The sequence below is a fragment of the Bufo bufo genome, chromosome 9 (genome assembly GCF_905171765.1).
Source record: "Bufo bufo chromosome 9, aBufBuf1.1, whole genome shotgun sequence".
Taxonomy (NCBI): Eukaryota; Metazoa; Chordata; class Amphibia; order Anura; family Bufonidae; genus Bufo; species Bufo bufo.
Window position 1 is genome coordinate 15,335,522 of NC_053397.1, and position 18,288 is coordinate 15,353,809.

The window sequence follows — 18,288 nt, forward strand, 5'->3', positions numbered from 1 at the left end:
TCGAATCGTTCTGATCTTCCATGATGGGGCACATTGATTATCCTATTAGCGCTGCTTTTTTGGCACAATTTAAAATATGTTTTTGCCTATTTTCATGTGCACGACATTTATTACTCACCCGCGCCAGGTTTTTATGCCCGTTTTGATTTTAATAGTTTGAATGAGCATAGCGTGTGCACGTTTATGAATTGTGACAAAATGAAAGTTTTTTTTATTAATTTTTTTCACAAAATTACAAAAAATGGTTAATTCCCCAGTCTCAAATTGCCCCAATTTTAACAGGACGCGTAACAGTTTGATAAATTTGGCACAAAACCCTTAACAAAATTGAGCAAATAAATGCGTCTAACGGAATAAAAATGCTATTGCTATTATTTCGCAGCCGCATGTAGAAAATTAAGATTCTGTCTTTTCTTGCATAGGGCCACAAAATAATACCGATATATAATTTTTTTATAAGTTTCTTTTTTTTATTTTTATCAAAGAGCAAACAATTATTTTAATTGCTTACAAATGAATGTAATTTTATTTATTTAAATTACGGTAATATTTTTCTATAACTTCTCTTTTTTTTTTTTTTTTTTTTAAATTCATATCAAAAACATATTTTTATGGTTATTACATTTTTTACTTATTTTTTTTTTTTAAATGCACTTACATGTATAAAAGCCATGTAAAGGGTATCCGCCTAGATTCTAGTCTACTCTGCTGCTGTGCTGAAAATCTGCGCATAATATACACTGTGTGCATGTGACCTAAAAGAGGAAAAAAGAAAAAAAATCATAGTAAAATCATAATGAAAACAAATATTTAATAAATACATAGAAACATAGAAGTTTTTAAAAAGTTAGCAAGCCTTGCCGTATGGTGCTATGTATGTGGCATATAATTCATTAGTGTGGGGGCTATTAAAGCTTTATTTACTGGTAATCTGTGTAAACATAAGTCAAACATTATATTATATTATATTATATTCTACATATTTATTGTATATTTTAATATTATATAATGTTTTTTTTATTATTAGAATTTGTTTGGTATTGATTTAGGTGTGATGGTATATGGTATGTTATTATGGAATTACCAGTATATGGGATTTTTACAAAAAATTAAAAATAAATATTAGAATTACAATCTTTTTAGTGCAAATTTTCAAATAAAAAAAGTTTCCATTCACTGTGTGCTATCAGGCTGCTGTGGTCACTAATAAGTCTAGTTGATCTATGACGTGACTGCAGATATTGAGGGAGATCATACAATGAGGTTTGCACATTTCGGGAGGTCTCTTAGCCCTGAGCCTCCCATCTGACCCCAGGATTTAGCGCATACCCCAGGCCGTGACTGACAGGCGATGTCCACAGGGGACTGGGACGCCGCACTTAAAAAAAGAAACCATTTCTACAAGGAAAACAAATCAGCGACTTCACTGCGGAAAGTGTCTCTGCCGTTCTCAAGATCCACTAATAGATTGTGACACCAGTGACCGGCTGAACCTGTGTAACGCAGGGTCACTCCATAGCCCCCCGGCCCCGGACCGCCACCTACTGTGCTATATACTGATGGGAGAGAAGCCTATGTACAGACAGGACTGTACCGACCCCGTGCAGCCAGACCCCTCTGTGGTCACCTCTTTCCAGTTGCCCAGCGTTCACGATGTCCGTGCACCACCAGCACAGAATCCGCGCTTATTTTTTCAGCGGTTTTGATCCTGTTTTTGGAGCATTCTTTTTTAACTTCCCATTTATTTCAATGGGAGAGTAAGCGCAGATTCCTATCCAAGATAGAGCATGCTGCTTCTTTTTTCACTCAGTTTTTTTAAAGGTTTTTTTTGCACATATTTTGCATGGAGAAAACCATGTGAAAAACCGCCAATATCTATCTTTCTCATATCTACAGTGCCTTGCAAAAGTATTCACCCCCCCTTGACTTTTTTTTTCCGTATTTTGTTACTGTAATGTAACTGCTTTCGTTCAATGTTTTGTTAATCTGAATTTTATGTGATGGATCAGAACACGATAGTCTAAGTTGGTGAAGTGAAATAAGAAAAATGTATAAATAAAACTTTTGTTTAGAAATAGAAAAAAATAAAATTGGCATGTGCGTATGTATTCACCCCCTTTGTTAGGAAGCCCATAAAAAGCTCTGGTGCAACCAATTACCTTCAGAAGTCACATAATAAGTGAAATGATGTCACCTGTGTGCAATCTAAGTGTCACATGATCTGCCATTACATATACACACCTTTTTTGAAAGGCCCCAGAGGCTGCAACACCTAAGCAAGAGGCATCACTGACCAAACACTGCCATGAAGACCAGGGAACTCTCCAAACAAGTAAGGGACAATGTTGTTGAGAAGTACAAGTCGGGGTTAGGTTATAAAAAAAAAATATCCAAATCTTTGATGATCCCCAGGAGCACCATCAAATCTATCATAACCAGATGGAAAGAACATGGCACAGCAGCAAACCTGCCAAGAGACGGCCGCCCAGCAAAACTCACGGACCGGGCAAGGAGGGCATTAATCTGAGAGGCAGCACAGAGACCTAAGGTAACGCTCGAGGAGCTGCAGAGTTCCACAGCAGAGACTGTACATGGGATGACAATAAGCCGTACGCTCCATAGAGTTGGGCTTTATGGCAGAGCGGTCAGAAGAAAGCAGTTACTTTCAGCAAAAAACAAAAAGGCAAGTTGTGAGTTTGCGAAAAGGCATGTGGGAGACTCCCAAAATGTATGGAGGAAGGGGCTCCGGTCTGAGGAGACTAAAATTGAACTTTTCAGCCATCAAAGAAAACGCAATGTCTGGCGCAAACCCAACACATCACATCACCCACAGTGAGACATGGTGGTGGAGGCATCCTGCTGGGGGGTTGGGACTGGGAAACTGGTCAGAATTGAGGGAAAGATGGATGGTGCTGAATACAGGGATATTCTTGAGCAAAACCTGTCCCACTCTGTGTGTGATCTGAGGCTAGGACGGAGGTTCTCCTTCCAGCAGGACAATGACCCCAAACACACGGCTAAAGCAACACTTGGGTGGTTTAAGGGTGAACATGTAAATGTGTTGGAATGGCCGAGTCACAGCCCAGATCTCAATCCAATAGAAGATCTGTGGTCAGACTTGAAGATTGCTGTTCACAAGCGCAAACATCCAACCTGAAAGAGCTGGAGCCGTTCTGCAAGGAGGAATGGGCAAAAATCCCAGTGGTAAGATGTGGCAACTGCTCATAGAGACTTATCCAAAGAGACTTGGAGCTGTGATTGCCGCAAAAGGTGGATCTACAAAGTATTGACTTTAGGGGGGTGAATAGTTCTGCACATTGACTCTTTCTGTTATTTTGTCCTATTTGTTGTTTGCTTCACAATAAAAAAAACAAACATCTTCATAGTTGTCGGCATGTTCTGTAAATTAAATGATGCAAATCCTCAAACAATCCACGTTAATTCCAGGTTGTGAGGCACCAAAACACGAAAAAAGTCAAGGGGGGTGAATACTTTTACAAGGCACTGTATCTATCTTGTATCTATCAAATTCAAATCAGCTTTATTGGCAGGACTAAATACATGTTAGCATTACCAAAGCAAACTGGAAATAATTGGGTAGGTTTGGGGGGATAGGGATACATCCATGGTGGGGGTATTGGAGTCCGTGATATATCGGGCTCCTCTCGGTCTTTGGCAGGCACTGACACATTGTACTGCTATGGCCGCTGTGTTCTCCTCTTCCCCCAGCAGTATGGAGAGTATCTCTTCCTCCTCCATAGAGGTGAAGTCTGGGCAGAGATCAGACAGTCTCCTGAAGTGAGTGTCCCTTTCTGCCGAGTATTGTGGGTACCGCAGCAGGAAGTGGGTCTCATCCTCCACGGCCTCCTGGTCGCACTGCTGGCACAGTCTGCTCTCTCTGGACATGTACCTCTGTTGGTGCCGTCCGGATTTGATGAGCAGGCTGTAGGCACTCAGTCTGTACCGGCTCAGGATCTGTCAGTCTCTGGGGTTGGGGAGTTTCTCCAGATATGGGGCAGTTTGTACTCCCTTTGCACGCTTTGGTAGATTATCACCTTCTCTGATGTTCTTATGTCGTTCCTCCAGACGCTGGTATACTCCTCTTTTCTCTTGTGCATTGTCCTCTGGATTTCCCCCCTGTCAGGCTGTATTGGTTGGTGGCTTGGGCAGACTAGGTTTGGGTAACTTTTTGCGGGGTGCTGGGGGGATTCTTGTTGCAGCATGGCTTTGTTATGGTAGGAGCTGGGACTACTGCTATGCAGATGGGCTCTGAATGATAGTACTCTCTTCTGGACAGCAAGGTGAAGTGGGAATCTGCCCAGCTCTGCTTTACAGGCGATGTTAGAGGTGATCCAAAGGACCTGGAGAAGGTGTTTGTAGAATTCTAGGTGGAATATTTCTGTTGGCCCAGAGTCCCACTTTGACCAGTCTGGTATGTGTCTGGGCCCCAGACTTTGCTGCCATGCAGGAGGATTGGGGTGATGATAGTATCAAAGATTTTAAGTCAGATGGTCACCAGTGCCTTGAGATGATACAGATACCTTCTGATGGCATAGTAGGTTTTGCATGCCTTGTCTTTCAGTGTTTCTATGGCTTTCTTAAAACTCCCTAATTTCTAGGCCCAGGTAGATGTAGCTGCCATTTTTAAAAAGTGGACAGTTGTTTAGCAGGAATGGAGGACGCCTGGCTGCTTTCTGGTTTCTCTTCTGGAACACCATGATGTTGGTTTTCTTTGGATTGATGGGCAGTGCCCGCGTGGTGCTGAATTTCTCCAGAGTTTTCAGGTTATCTTGGAGACCTTTCTCAGTTGGTGACAGTAGCAGGAGGTCATCTGCATCAAGTAGCAATTTCACCTGGGTGTCATGGAGGGTGAAAGAGTGCTGAGGAGGACTCCAGAGCCGCCACCAGCTCATTGATGTAGATGTTGAAGAGGGTTCGGCTGAGGCTGCAGCCCTGTCTGACTCCTCGGCTCTTCCGGAAATAAGACGTACTCCTCTCATTCACCTTCACGCTGCATCTATTCTCAGTGTAGGAACTTCTGATGATATTATAGGTTTTTCCTCCTATTCCGCTTTCGAGAGGTTTCAGGAATAGGCCTGGGTGAGTCAAAGGACTTCTTAACGTCCACAAAGCAGGCATCGATCTTTCCATACTTTGCGTTGTGGACTTGGCTCTTGATGAAGCTCTGCAGGGTGCGGATGTGGTCCGTGGTGCGGTGGCTTGGCATGAAGCCTGCTTGGCTTCTGCTGAGGACGTTGTGCTGGGTGAGGAAGCTGAGGATCCTTTTATTCAGGATACTGCTGAGGAGCTTACCCAGGTTGCTGCTGACACATTATCTATCTATCCCTCATTCTCGTATCTATCCCTCTAGTATCTATCTATCCATCCATCCATCCATCTTGTATCTATCCATCCATCCATCTTGTATCTATCCATCATTCTCATATCTATCCCTCTCTCCATCGTTCTTGTATCTATCCATCGTTCTTGTATCTATCCATCGTTCTTGTATCTATCCATCGTTCTTGTATCTATCCATCGTTCTTGTATCTATCCATCGTTCTTGTATCTATCCATCATTCTCGTATCTATCTATTTGTATCCATCAGTGTTATTCAGTATATTGGAGAAATCCTCCTGGGATATACCTGCATGTACAGTGTGATTGAATCGTAATCCAAATAATATTGAATCCCAGGTTGGATCAGGGACCTGTATATGGCGGCTTTAAGGCTGCTTTGAACAGGAGGAATCTGCTGCAGGAATTTCCAGCTTTTCATGTGCATCTTCCTACAAGGAAATCAATAAAACTAATTACAGCTTCTAGAAGGAAAGAGAAAAAATCCTGTTCTAGAATAATCACCAGATTAGTGACCTGGCGCCATTTATTAACTGGCGGTCTTTGCTGTGGTCTTTTGGGTGCGCCATTGCTGGGTCTCAGGTGTGCCTGTCCTGGCTGCAGCTCATTGCGTCCAGTACGTCCTGGGTGCGTGGTCCGTCAGTACACTTTTTTGAGCAGACCCGAAGTCCTAATTGGTGTAAGATTCGGGACCCTTCTGACATCCTGGGAGTTTTCCTCCTTTGAAGAACAATTGATCAAGTAAAATTAGAAGTTTCCAGGATCTTGGGAACAAACTCTGAATGACGAGTTAAAAGCCGGGATGACCTGCTAATTGCATCCATTAGCTAGAATAATGGTCGCTTCCCCCCCCCCCCACTTTACATCCCGACTTTAGGGATTAGTCTGAGGGATGAAGTCATGTGGACGATTAGACCCTCGAACCATTCACAAATAAGCGGGAGGTTGTGGCCGGGCTCTCCAGAAATTAAAATAAAGCTGTGCACAGAATGGGGCATTGTGTGACCGCTCCGGACATGAAAGGCCGATACCGCCAGATACAATCACCAATGATAGGAGCGCACTGAAAGATTGATTGTCCGTCTATGGGAGAGGATACGGAGGAGGCAGCTCCTTCTCACACCCTCCTTTGTGTCCCATGCTGGAGATCAGACCACAGGCTTTATCTGGAGATGTTGTGGCATTGAGCCGATTTCACGTGAAGTGGGGTTTTTTATGGTGTTTTGCCCTCTCCGATTCTTCTACACTGCTGCCACTTATCCTTTCCCAGACTGTATAATTTTAGGTGTTTTCATGGGACTGTTTTCATTTAAAGGCGCTGTGCCAAGTTTGCATTCGTGGCCCCTTGTCCAAACCTTCAGAATCAGTTGCAGTTCTTTTGTGAAGAGGTCACCCTGCGCAGGAACGCCATCCTCTGCAATCAATTACTCAGGCTTGCACCGTTTCCATCAGGACATGGCCCGTTTTTGCATCCGGACTGAACATTGACCCATTAATTTTCAATAGGTGTAAGCTCATGAGCATTGGTTTTCACTGACCATCCGTTCGTTCAGGAAAAATCGAAAATTGCAGCTTGTTCTGTCCTCATCCGTTTTTCACGCAGGACTGTAGGCGGCTGAGCATGCACAGGAGTTTCCCCACTCACAATGCCTAGTGGGTCTCTTGTACTGGAGATCTGTGGAGGGAGGAGAGGGCACAGGCGCCTGGGTAGGACCGGACAGTAGAGGTGGTGCCCTGCAGATAAAGGACTACTCGCCTACTGCCACCGCGCTCGGCGCACAACGGCCCGGCTGACCTTGAACACTAAGGCCAAATGCGCACGATCAGGATTGCGTGCAGATCTTCTGCACAGAAAATCCGCACCATAGGTCATATATATTGTATTCTATGAGAATTTTAAATTCTCACGCAAACTGTGCGGATTTTAAATTCCGCAGCATGTCAATTGATTTTATTTTTCCTGACCAGATTTTCTACATTCGCTTCAATCGGGAGAGTAAAATCCGTGTGTAATTCCGCTCCAATTGATGCGGATTGACTGCACGGATTTCCCTGCGAACACCTGCGGATTTCAGTGCAAATTGTCCACACGTAAATCCTGAACGCGTGCATTTAGACTTGGGCTACTTTCACACTTGCACTTTCCCTTTCCGCTATTGAGATCCGTTTATAAGATCTTAAAAGAGGAGGAAAACGCTTCAGTTTTGTCCCCATTCACTGGCAATGGGGACAAAACCGAACTGAATGAAACGGACTGCGCCAGAATGCATTCCGTTTCGTTGCGTTCCCAAGCAGCGTTTTTTGAGTGCGTCATGGGATACTGATCAAGATGGATTGGGCACCCATTGGCTTGCAGTGGATTTAGTGACGGATCCGTCTTGTTCATTTGGGATATAATACAACCGGATCCGTTCTAAACGGATGCAGACGGTTGTATTATATACCGGATGGGTTTTTGCGGAACCCATGTGGAACGCAGATGTACAAGTAGCCTTAGTGGGTATCCTGCTGCTGCTCGCTGCCCCTCTGACCATGGTACCCGTTGTCAGTGCACGAACCTCGTCGAGGGTGAAGAAAAGAAGGCTGCATGCAGTGCTACAAGGATGAAGATTCCCAGAGTCTTGCCTGACGAAGGGTTCAGTCCAACCCCGAAACGAGCTGTTTCTGCACCAAATAAAGCCTTCTTCATTCTGGGAACCTTCAGCCTTCCTGGGTCTCTTGTTCAGTGCATACACATTTGCGCCATTCTGACTGCACACTTCCACTTCTCGGGGAGACTGCTTTACAGTCTGTCAATGTGGGAAAAATATAGTGCAAAAAATAAAAACTAATAATTAAGTCTAAAAAAATACATAAAAAGTATCCCATCCCCCCCTTCAAAAATTTACCTGAAATTGGGCGTGTCGTATATCAAAATTTGCAGTATACAAGGATGAACACCAATAACAAAAGGGGTCATTTAAGATGAGAAGCGCGCCACTTTTTGGCGTACTTTTGTCGCAGATTCGGTCGCAAAGGGGATTTGCGGCTGAATCTGCGACTTTTCCCTGCTCACTTTTCCGAGGGGGCGTGCTGGCCGGGCCATCTAATTTATCATTTTCTACGCCTGTACGTGTAGAAAATGACTGACTTAAATCTACGCCAGCAAGATGACAAGATAAACGGCCCCAGTGCGTCGATGACATCGCTATATATTGTATTTTCTGCAGCGTTCCCCTGGCCCCTGAAAATTTTATAGGAATTTTGGATCAAATTCCGGGAAATTTTGGAACGTCGTTAGTTAATTTCATTTAATAATTTTTCTTCAAAAAATGTAAACAATAATCCCCGTCCACATCAGAGAAGCCGCAGACTGACAGTCGGCGTCCGCTGGTGACATGAAGCAGCTGCCGGGCCGGTCATCGCCGCGCTGTCCTCTAACTTCATTTTCCTTATTCATCTGCCTCCGTTTTTAGTTGCATTTTAAGATCCATTAACTTATACAAAGCACAAAGGAGTCAACTTCAAAGGCGGCCGGTGGCCAGTCCTCGTTTTGCGCTTTCTCGGAGCCTCCGTTCCCTGTCAAGTATTTCCTCTCTCACTTATCATCCTACTGAATTATTTTCCTCCCGGCTCAGAGGGTACAGTGGACGATGTTTATTTGCTGATGGGTTCACATTTTGGGGGTTTAATTTGTACACAAAGTGTTAATGCAAGAACATTGGGGTTACCTTGTACCATCCCAGGTATCTGGTATATGGGGTGCAAGAGGAATGATGTCCTGATACTTGGGTGCCGAAGGAAAATAAACATCATTAGGGAGCTCTATGATCAATGAAGGACACACTGACACTTGGGGGACAGGATAATGACACTGACACTTGGGGGACAGGATAAGGACACTGACACTTGGGATACAGGATAATTACACTGACACTCGGGGTACAGGATAAGGACACTGACACTCGGGGTACAGGATAAGGACACTGACACTTGGGGTACAGGATAATGACACTGACACTTGGGATACAGGATAATGACACTGACACTCGGGGTACAGGATAAGGACACTGACACTTGGGGTACAGGATAATGACACTGACACTTGGGGGACAGGATAAGGACACTGACACTTGGGGGACAGGATAAGGACACTGACACTTGGGGGACAGGATAAGGACACTGACACTTGGGGGACAGGATAAGGACACTGACACTTGGGGGACAGGATAAGGACACTGACACTTGGGGGACAGGATAAGGACACTGACACTTGGGGGACAGGATAAGGACACTGACACTTGGGGGACAGGATAAGGACACTGACACTTGGGGGACAGGATAAGGACACTGACACTTGGGGGACAGGATAAGGACACTGACACTTGGGGGACAGGATAAGGACACTGACACTTGGGGGACAGGATAAGGACACTGACACTTGGGGGACAGGATAAGGACACTGACACTCGGGGTACAGGATAAGGACACTGACACTCGGGGTACAGGATAAGGACACTGACACCTGGGGTACAGGATAAGGACACTGACACCTGGGGGACAGGATAATGACACTGACACCTGGGGGACAGGATAATGACACTGACACCTGGGGGACAGGATAATGACACTGACACCTGGGGGTACAGGATAATGACACTGACACTTGGGGGACAGGATAACGACACTCGGGGGACAGGATAACGACACTCGGGGGACAGGATAACGACACTCGGGGTACAGGATAATGACACTCGGGGTACAGGATAATGACACTCGGGGTACAGGATAATGACACTCGGGGTACAGGATAATGACACTCGGGGTACAGGATAATGACACTCGGGGTACTGGATAATGACACTCGGGGTACAGGATGATGACACTGACACTTGGGGGACAGGATGATGACACTGACACTTGGGGGACAGGATGATGACACTGACACTTGGGGGACAGGATGATGACACTGACACTTGGGGGACAGGATGATGACACTGACACTTGGGGGACAGGATGATGACACTGACACTTGGGGGACAGGATGATGACACTGACACTCGGGGTACAGGATAATGACACTGACACTCGGGGTACAGGATAAGGACACACTGACACTTGACTCCATTGACCTTTACCAGTTTGGGCCTTCACCTTGGGGTCTCGTTGCTGGAGCTGTCCCCCCTTTCTATCTATTTCCGGGACCCTCACACCACTGTACCCTATGACGCCGTGTCGGTTCCAGCGCGGCCGACTGTGAACTCCCACAGGGGCCGCTTGTAACCTTTTTAGTTGAACCCACCGACTCTTCTCAATATCCGAAGAATGTGAGTGAAACCTAAACAATTTGTAATAAGTGGAGGGATGTTATATGGAGGCGCGCGGGGTTATACAGAGGTGGCCCTCACAGCTCCATGGTGCCCCCGGGCACTAGACAATCCCTTGTACAATTTTCAGGTTAAAGGTTGTCCGGCTGCTTAAGGAGAATACAATAATCTGTTATTATAGAAAGTGATTGTCAGCTCACGGGGTCGCCTTACCCTTGTGTTGCCTTTCAGCCTGCCTCATTATAACATGTATATTATATTATACCTGTGGATATGTGCGGTGTGTTACTAGTGACAGAACAGTGAGTGCAGCTCTGGAGTATAATACAGGATGTAACTCAGGATCAGTACAGGATAAGTAATGTATGTACACAGTGACTGCACCAGCAGAATAGTGAGTGCAGCTCTGGAGTATAATACAGGATGTAACTCAGGATCAGTACAGGATAAGTAATGTAATGTATGTACACAGTGACTGCACCAGCAGAATAGTGAGTGCAGCTCTGGAGTATAATACAGGATGTAACTCAGGATCAGTACAGGATAAGTAATGTATGTACACAGTGACTGCACCAGCCGAATAGTGAGCGCAGCTCTGGAGTATAGTAAGGATAATGTATGTGGCTCAACTTTATATAAGGAGATTCTTTCTATATGTGGATATGGATTATTTAGGTGGATATAGCTTTTTTAGACATGTAGGCTGGTTTTGCTCGTCTTTAGTATGTGGGGAAGGTTCAGTGTGGCGGCCATATCTTGGCCCATGTCCTCATACTGTCCCCAGCAGCTGTGGTCCACATCTCCCATGGTCCAGCTCTTGCATGTCTACGTGTAAGCATGTTTTTGCATTAACACTGCAAGGGAGGTCACGCGTTCTACAAGCTCTGTGACCAGGGAGAGTACGACTAAGAATTTGGGTGGTTGTAAGAGCACAGGATGAAAGGTAACCAGGAGACTTTAGTTAAAGGGATGGGGGGGGGGGGGGGGATAGGGGAAGAGAGCCAGAGGCGAAAAAGTCAAACACTAATGCAAACCATACGCTCGCTCTCTTCATCCCGTGTGGTATTGATGGGATGTGAACTTCCAGGGACTCTGACTTGGTCACTGCTGTTTTAAATAAGCCAAAAAAACGCAGCCCTCAGCGTTCAAAGCCACAAGACCCTACGCGCATTGTTTAATTCGGGGCCATTAATATGCGCGGCCGGTTATTTTGGAGCAATGTTAATGGTTTTCATTATAAACTCCGGTCTGGCTCTTCGATGGGTGCTGATCATGTATCATTTGGTGCGGCAGGGGAGACAACAGCTTGTGTATCCCCTGCCCCATCCACCATCGTCACCATGAACCTCTCCCTCTTCCCACTGAGGTAGAGGGTGGGAGTAGTAGTGAGACCCCCAGTAGTCCTGCTCCTGCCTCAGTCAATTTCAAGGCTGAAGTTCTGCTCACCCCTAATTCCAGCGTCTGAGAAAATGGGGAGCGGCTGCTCCTCCCTACTACAAAGCGGCGAGTGGTGTAAGGGTACTTTCACACTTGCGTTAAACTTTTCCGGCATTGAGTTCCGTCCTAGGGGCTCAATTCCGGAAAAAAACTGATCAGTTTTATCCTAATGCATTCTGAATGGAGAGCGATCCGTTCAGGATGCATCAGTTCAGTCACTGTATGTTTTTTGGACGGAGAAAATATGGCAGCATGCTGCAGTATTTTCTCCGTCCAAAATTCCGGAATGCCGGATCAGGCATTATTTTCTAATTGAAGTGCGTTAATGCCGGATCCGGCCCCGAGTGTTTCGGAAAAATGGATCCGGGTTTGCGCATGTGAAAAAGATAAATACCGGATGTGTTTTTTCCGGAGGACAACCAGAGAGACGGATCCGGTATTGCAATGCATTTCTACCAATGGTATCCGTTTGCATACAGATTGCCCGATCCGGCAGGCAGTTCCGGTGACGGATTCCAACAACGCAAGTGTGAAAGTATTCCTCAGTTATTCCTGCTAGAAACATATATATAAATTGACAGTTGGTGTTGCCATTCTCCTCCTCAGAGATGTGTCCTTACACCGTCAGCACGGATTAGAAAGAGTCCTATTGTTTAGAGACGCCCCCTACTGCTAACGCCCAGTGGTCAGTTCATTCATATTGCTAGGAGGGATAACAGCGGAACGCATATTTGTAAGAAAAGGTGCTTTAGAATTGTAATTTCTCGTGAAATGCAAGTACCGTACTTACTAAAACAGATATGTCCGCAGAGTGGACGGGGCTCTAGAAGTGTGATCTGATGAGCTGATGACCCGGGGTGAAGGCAGCTACATAATGTGTGGGTTGTATATGGATGCATCGGGGTATGTTGTGTGTGTATATTATACCTACCTCTCCTCCCGGATCTGGCTGGACATCGGGCCAAACTGATGGACTCGAGAGCTGCATTCATTGACGTTTTTCCTTGGATGTTCCTCCAAGTTTGATTATATTTGCACTTGACACATGCGGTAAATTTTGTACCAATAATTATGTCGACCACAGACAAGCCGACCATCGGTATAAGGCCTCATGCACACGACCGTTGTTCGGGTCCGCATCCGGGCCGCAGTATTTGTGGCTTAGATGAGGACCCATTCACTTCAATGGGGCCGCAAAAGATGCGGACAGCACTCGGTGTGCTTTCTGCATCCGTTGCTCCGTTCCGTGGTCTGCCCAAAAAATATAACCTGTCCTATTCTTGTCCGTTTAGGCAGTTATATTAATGGCTGTCCACGCCGTTCCGCAAATTGCGGAACGCACACGGACGCATCCGTGTTTTGCAGACCACAAAACGCACAACGGTTGTGTGCATGAGGCCTAATTCGTGTCGGCCGCTGCATCAGCGCTTTTATGGCCAAGCCTTGTGATGCGTGGGTTGTGTGATGCTATTTCTATGTTATCCAGCAGATGGCGCCAAAGACCTGACTGTCGATTGTGCCTGTCAAGCTCCATGACACACGGGCCCGGGAGAGGAAAATCTCTTTGGCGTATTAATCATGTGCTTCACGCTTTATTGCTCCAGCACAATACTGTTTATACTGCTAGGAAAATACTGAGGGAAATAATGAGAAATTAAATTTACCACTTAATTTTTTTTTTTTTCTTCTTAGGTGTATGTTAATCAATGACAAGATCCCCGCTTTTTGCGTGATTCATGTCGGTCCGTAGGGGATGTTTGTACCGACATCAGGTGCTGTGAAAGTTTCCGTATCGAAATGCACTAGAAAAAGAGGGTAAAAAGTGAGAGGTCTCGGGAGCGTAGAATGTGACCGCACAGGACAGTTATATCTCTGCAGCTCTGATGTAGGTCACATTGACCTAATGCACATGGCTGGGCTGCATGGGCAGTGTTTGCAGCGCCATACGCTGGAGAATAGCTCCGTAATAAGACTTCGTATGCAGCATGGCATGACATTAGAGGCTGGGCGCCTATAGAATTTTGTGGGTGTCCTGTTACCCCTTTGCACAATTCAGAGGTTGTATGGCGCTGTAGTGAATGAATCTGGAATCTCCCCATGTCTCATAAACCTGGATAACTGGAGCATGTAGGCTTTCAGATAGCATTAGCCAAAGATAGACGGGAGATATCACTGTAAGAGATGGAGTCGGGAATAATCGCCGTAAAACCTGCTTATACTTTCAGATTAATAAACTGCATTCCAATTTCTAACAGCGATATCTTCCCATTTACTAAAGATTTTGCTGTCATTCTTATATGGTTTGAAAGCTTGAACCACCAGCTTTCAAACACCACAATGCCCATGTCTCTAGCTGCTACCAAACCAGAGCTATGAGCAGCTAAAGCAGCCGCCCTCCCCTTCAGTCTGCAGGAGGAGGAGGAGGGGAGCAGCTGCAGAGCTGACAGCCCGCAGGAAGAAAGACAAAAAGATATAGAAATGCGGCGTTATCATCGTTATGTTATTTTTACCACACCGTGAACGCCGTAAATAAATTCCACAAAACAATGTTAAACTTGCTGTTTTTAGCTTTCTTCTTAAAAATAAAATAATAAAATTTATTTAATACACAATATATTCCCCAAACTGGTTCCTAAAAACCCCCCCACAACTAATCCCGCAAAATAGAAAGAAAATTTAGAAGAAAAAATTAAAAAGCTATGACTGCTGGAACACAAAGGGGGAAATATTATTGGTCCTTAAGGTTAAAATTAATTTTCAGTAAGGGGTTAAAAATGCAATTGCGTCCCCTGAGTTGTGCACCAACAAGATTTACTGCAGACACTCTTTAAAAATCTACAGTAAAAATGTGACATTTTTGGGAGGGTTTTTCCAATTTTAATGTGGCTGTTATGAGGTTAAAGGTGGCCTATCATCAGGATAGGTCATTGATATCTGATCGGTGGGGGTCCGACCCTTGTGATCGCTGCGTCCTCTTCCTAGGCCAGTAAAGTCGTGTTCATCAGTCACACGGCCTAGGTGCAGCTTCATCCCATACAAGTGAATGGGACTGAGCTGCAATACCAAGCACAGCCACTATACAATGTACGGCGCTGTGAGAATGCTGCAGCGCTTACCAAAGCCTCTAAAAACAGCCAATCAGCAGGAGTGCCCTCCCACAGTGATTTTGCTATTGATAACTTATCCTGGAAAGCCCCTTTAAGGGATTTTGGTCACTGGATCGCTCCACCATAATGATCACAGTCAATGTCTCGTTTCCTTAAAGGGGTTCTCCCATGAGTAATGTAAAAAATGAAAGTCAGACATCATATAGTACATGTCAGTCTCTTTCTAACAAAGCTAGAACCAGCCCCGTACCAGATCTCCCCATTCATTGCTCTGCTAGGTTTACATCCAGCTGGCAGCTCAAGGGGGCGTGTCCTTTCTGCTGTAGCTCAGGGGGCGTGTCTCGGCTCTCCCTATCACAGCTCAGGGGGCGTGTCTCAGCTCTCCCTATCACAACTCAGGAGGTAGTTGAGGGATGAAACTGAGCATGTGCGGCCATCTCAGTGAGCAGGTCAAAGAAATAAGAAAAAAACAAAATTCAGGTGGCGCTATACAGATACATTTTATTGAATAACTCAATAGCTATGCTTAGTTTTTGATTACATGCAATTACAAAAGTGTTCAGATGCAGGAGCTGGTTTGAAAACTAGAATATTTTTCATGGGACAACTGAACGATCGTCCTGCTGACAGCTGTTCCTCACCCATACACATGCATGCCCGGCCTCTATTCTCAGTACGGAGCAAGCGGAGGCCAGACACCTCTGTCGGCAGCGTATGTTCAGGCATATTGAAATTCAGCAAACACCGTTGTTCTCTCCCCTGACACTGCCATACACATTAGATGGTCAGCCATTGTCGGGTTCTGCCAATGCGTATGGCGGCATAAAAGCTGCACCTGAAATCTTCGCAGTACTCTGCAGACACGGAACCCGATCTGATCCGGATGACATATTTTGGGAATGGCTTGATATGAGATTGGGTTGACCTGTCTGGGGCGGTACAAGTTATAATATCGGGAAACTGAGGACTTTTTTTTTTGCTTCCTCCAAGATATTTTCTTATATTGATAGGTGGCTGCGGGGTCCTGACCGACCCTCCCTGGGACCAGTCGCCCGCTCTGCTCGTGCGGTTGTCACAGTCCTGCCGGCTCCTGGTGTAACCTGAGAAGTCCGGTTTGGGCTTTTGTGAATTTGCTCTGGTCCTTCTCTTGCGCTGGAACGTACCTGCTGCCAGGTAATGAAGAAGAGTTGAGAGACGGGCGTCGCCTCCCTGTAATCATCCCGGAATGGACGCCGAGCACACTGTCCACCTCTGTGCCCAGCAAGCCATTCTGCATCGGCAATCACCGGGGGTTTACAGGATTAGGCCTCATTTACACCGTGTCTGGTCTGCAAAACACGAATCCCGGCCGTGTGCATGCCACCATTTTATTTCAGGCTCCTGTAGAAATATCCCTATTCTTGTCCACAAAAGGAACAAGTTTAGGACAGGTTCTATATTTTTTCCAGGGTGCTATCTGCATGTTTTGCAGCCCCTTTGAAATGAATGGGTCTAAATCTAACTTGAAAATTCGGTTGTGTGCCTCCTTTTTCCAGGAACAGCGCCACATCTGTCCATACAAACTGCAAAGAAAAAAAGGGGGTCAGTCAGCACATCCCAATGCGCAGGTGCACGTTGCTATGGCTGAAAACACAACAGAACAAAACATACAATGCAACAGCTCTCTGCAAACCAAATAAAGTACAAAAATGCATTATAATTGCTAATGCTATGCTTATAAATTAGAGATGCTTGGCAAATACATTTTGTACAAAATTATTTGAGCCCGTCCGCCACACGTCAAGGCGATCTCTCTAAGACGGGAACCTAACACTAAATTCTACCTATTATGTGCCATGACAACTATCGTACAATTCAGGGAGTGTAGGTTCCACATGCATGCTGGGCCTGCTTTAATATTTATCATCTTTGGTGCCAAAACGGCCACCAATTATATCTAGGGAATGCAGGTACCAAGTGGCAGACAGGCTGGTCAGGAGTGCACGACTGAAGTGTCAGCCACACCTCCAGTACAAACTGCAAAGAAAAAAAGGGGGTCAGTCAGCACGTCCCAAGTGACTTTCTTTGCAGTTTGTACTGGAGGTGTGGCTGACACTTGAGTCGTGCACTCCTGACCAGCTCGTCTGCCCCATCGGCTGATTTTAATTAGTGAGTATAAAGCTTGGCCTGCTCTCCCTCACTCACTGGAAGCCATTTGGCACCAGGAGAGGTGTGTAGTGGGCTCGGCATGCATGTTGGTACCTGCATTCCCTAGATATAATGGAGGCCGTTTTGCCACCAAAGATGATAAATTTTAAAATGGGCCCGGCATGCATGTGGAACCTACACTCCCTGAATTGTATGGTAGCCGTCATGGCACATAACAGGTAGAATTTAGTGTTAGGTTCCCGTCTTACAGAGAACGCCTTGACGTGTGGCGGACGGGCTCAAATAATTTTGTACCAAATGTATTTGCCAAGCATCTCTAATTTATAAGCATAGCTTTAGCAATTATAATGCATTTTTGTACTTTATTTGGTTTGCAGAGAGCTGTTGCATTGTATGTTTTGTTCCACAACTGTCCATAGGTTGTGCCTGGAATTACAGCTCAGCTCCAATACAGTGAATGGGACTGGGATGCAATACCACACACAACCAGCAGACAGCGGTGGTGCTGAGAGCAGGCTAAGGGCTCATGCACGCGACCGTGTGCCGGATGGGCCTGGATTGCAGCCCGCAAACAGCGGGTCCGCAATATATGGGTTTTTGCATTCACTTGAATGGGTCCGCAATCTGGAAAGTGCGGTTCATAACGGAACCCCACGGCAGCACTCCGTAGTGCCTCCGCACCACAGAAAAATGGTGCATGCACTACTTTTTTTGCGGTGTGGACAGATCATGGAGCCATTCAAGTCGTTGAATGGGTCTGGATTCGTCTGCGGAATCCACGCGGATGTTGCCGATGCATTGGGGACCGCAACTTGAGGTCCCCAATGCACGGAATGGTGACCAAGGGCCGTGTGCATGAGCCCTAAGTCAGCAAACAGAAAGCTTAATAACTTTCCAATATACTTTGTGTTTCGGTTCCTCACCATTTTCA

At 45.6% G+C, this 18,288-nt stretch overlaps 1 protein-coding gene across 1 annotated transcript in view; it reads left to right on the forward strand.

The window, feature by feature from the left end:
* EEFSEC (eukaryotic elongation factor, selenocysteine-tRNA specific) overlaps window positions 1-18,288 on the forward strand; it is a 135,203-nt gene that overhangs the window by 41,028 nt on the left and 75,887 nt on the right. The window lies entirely within an intron of this gene.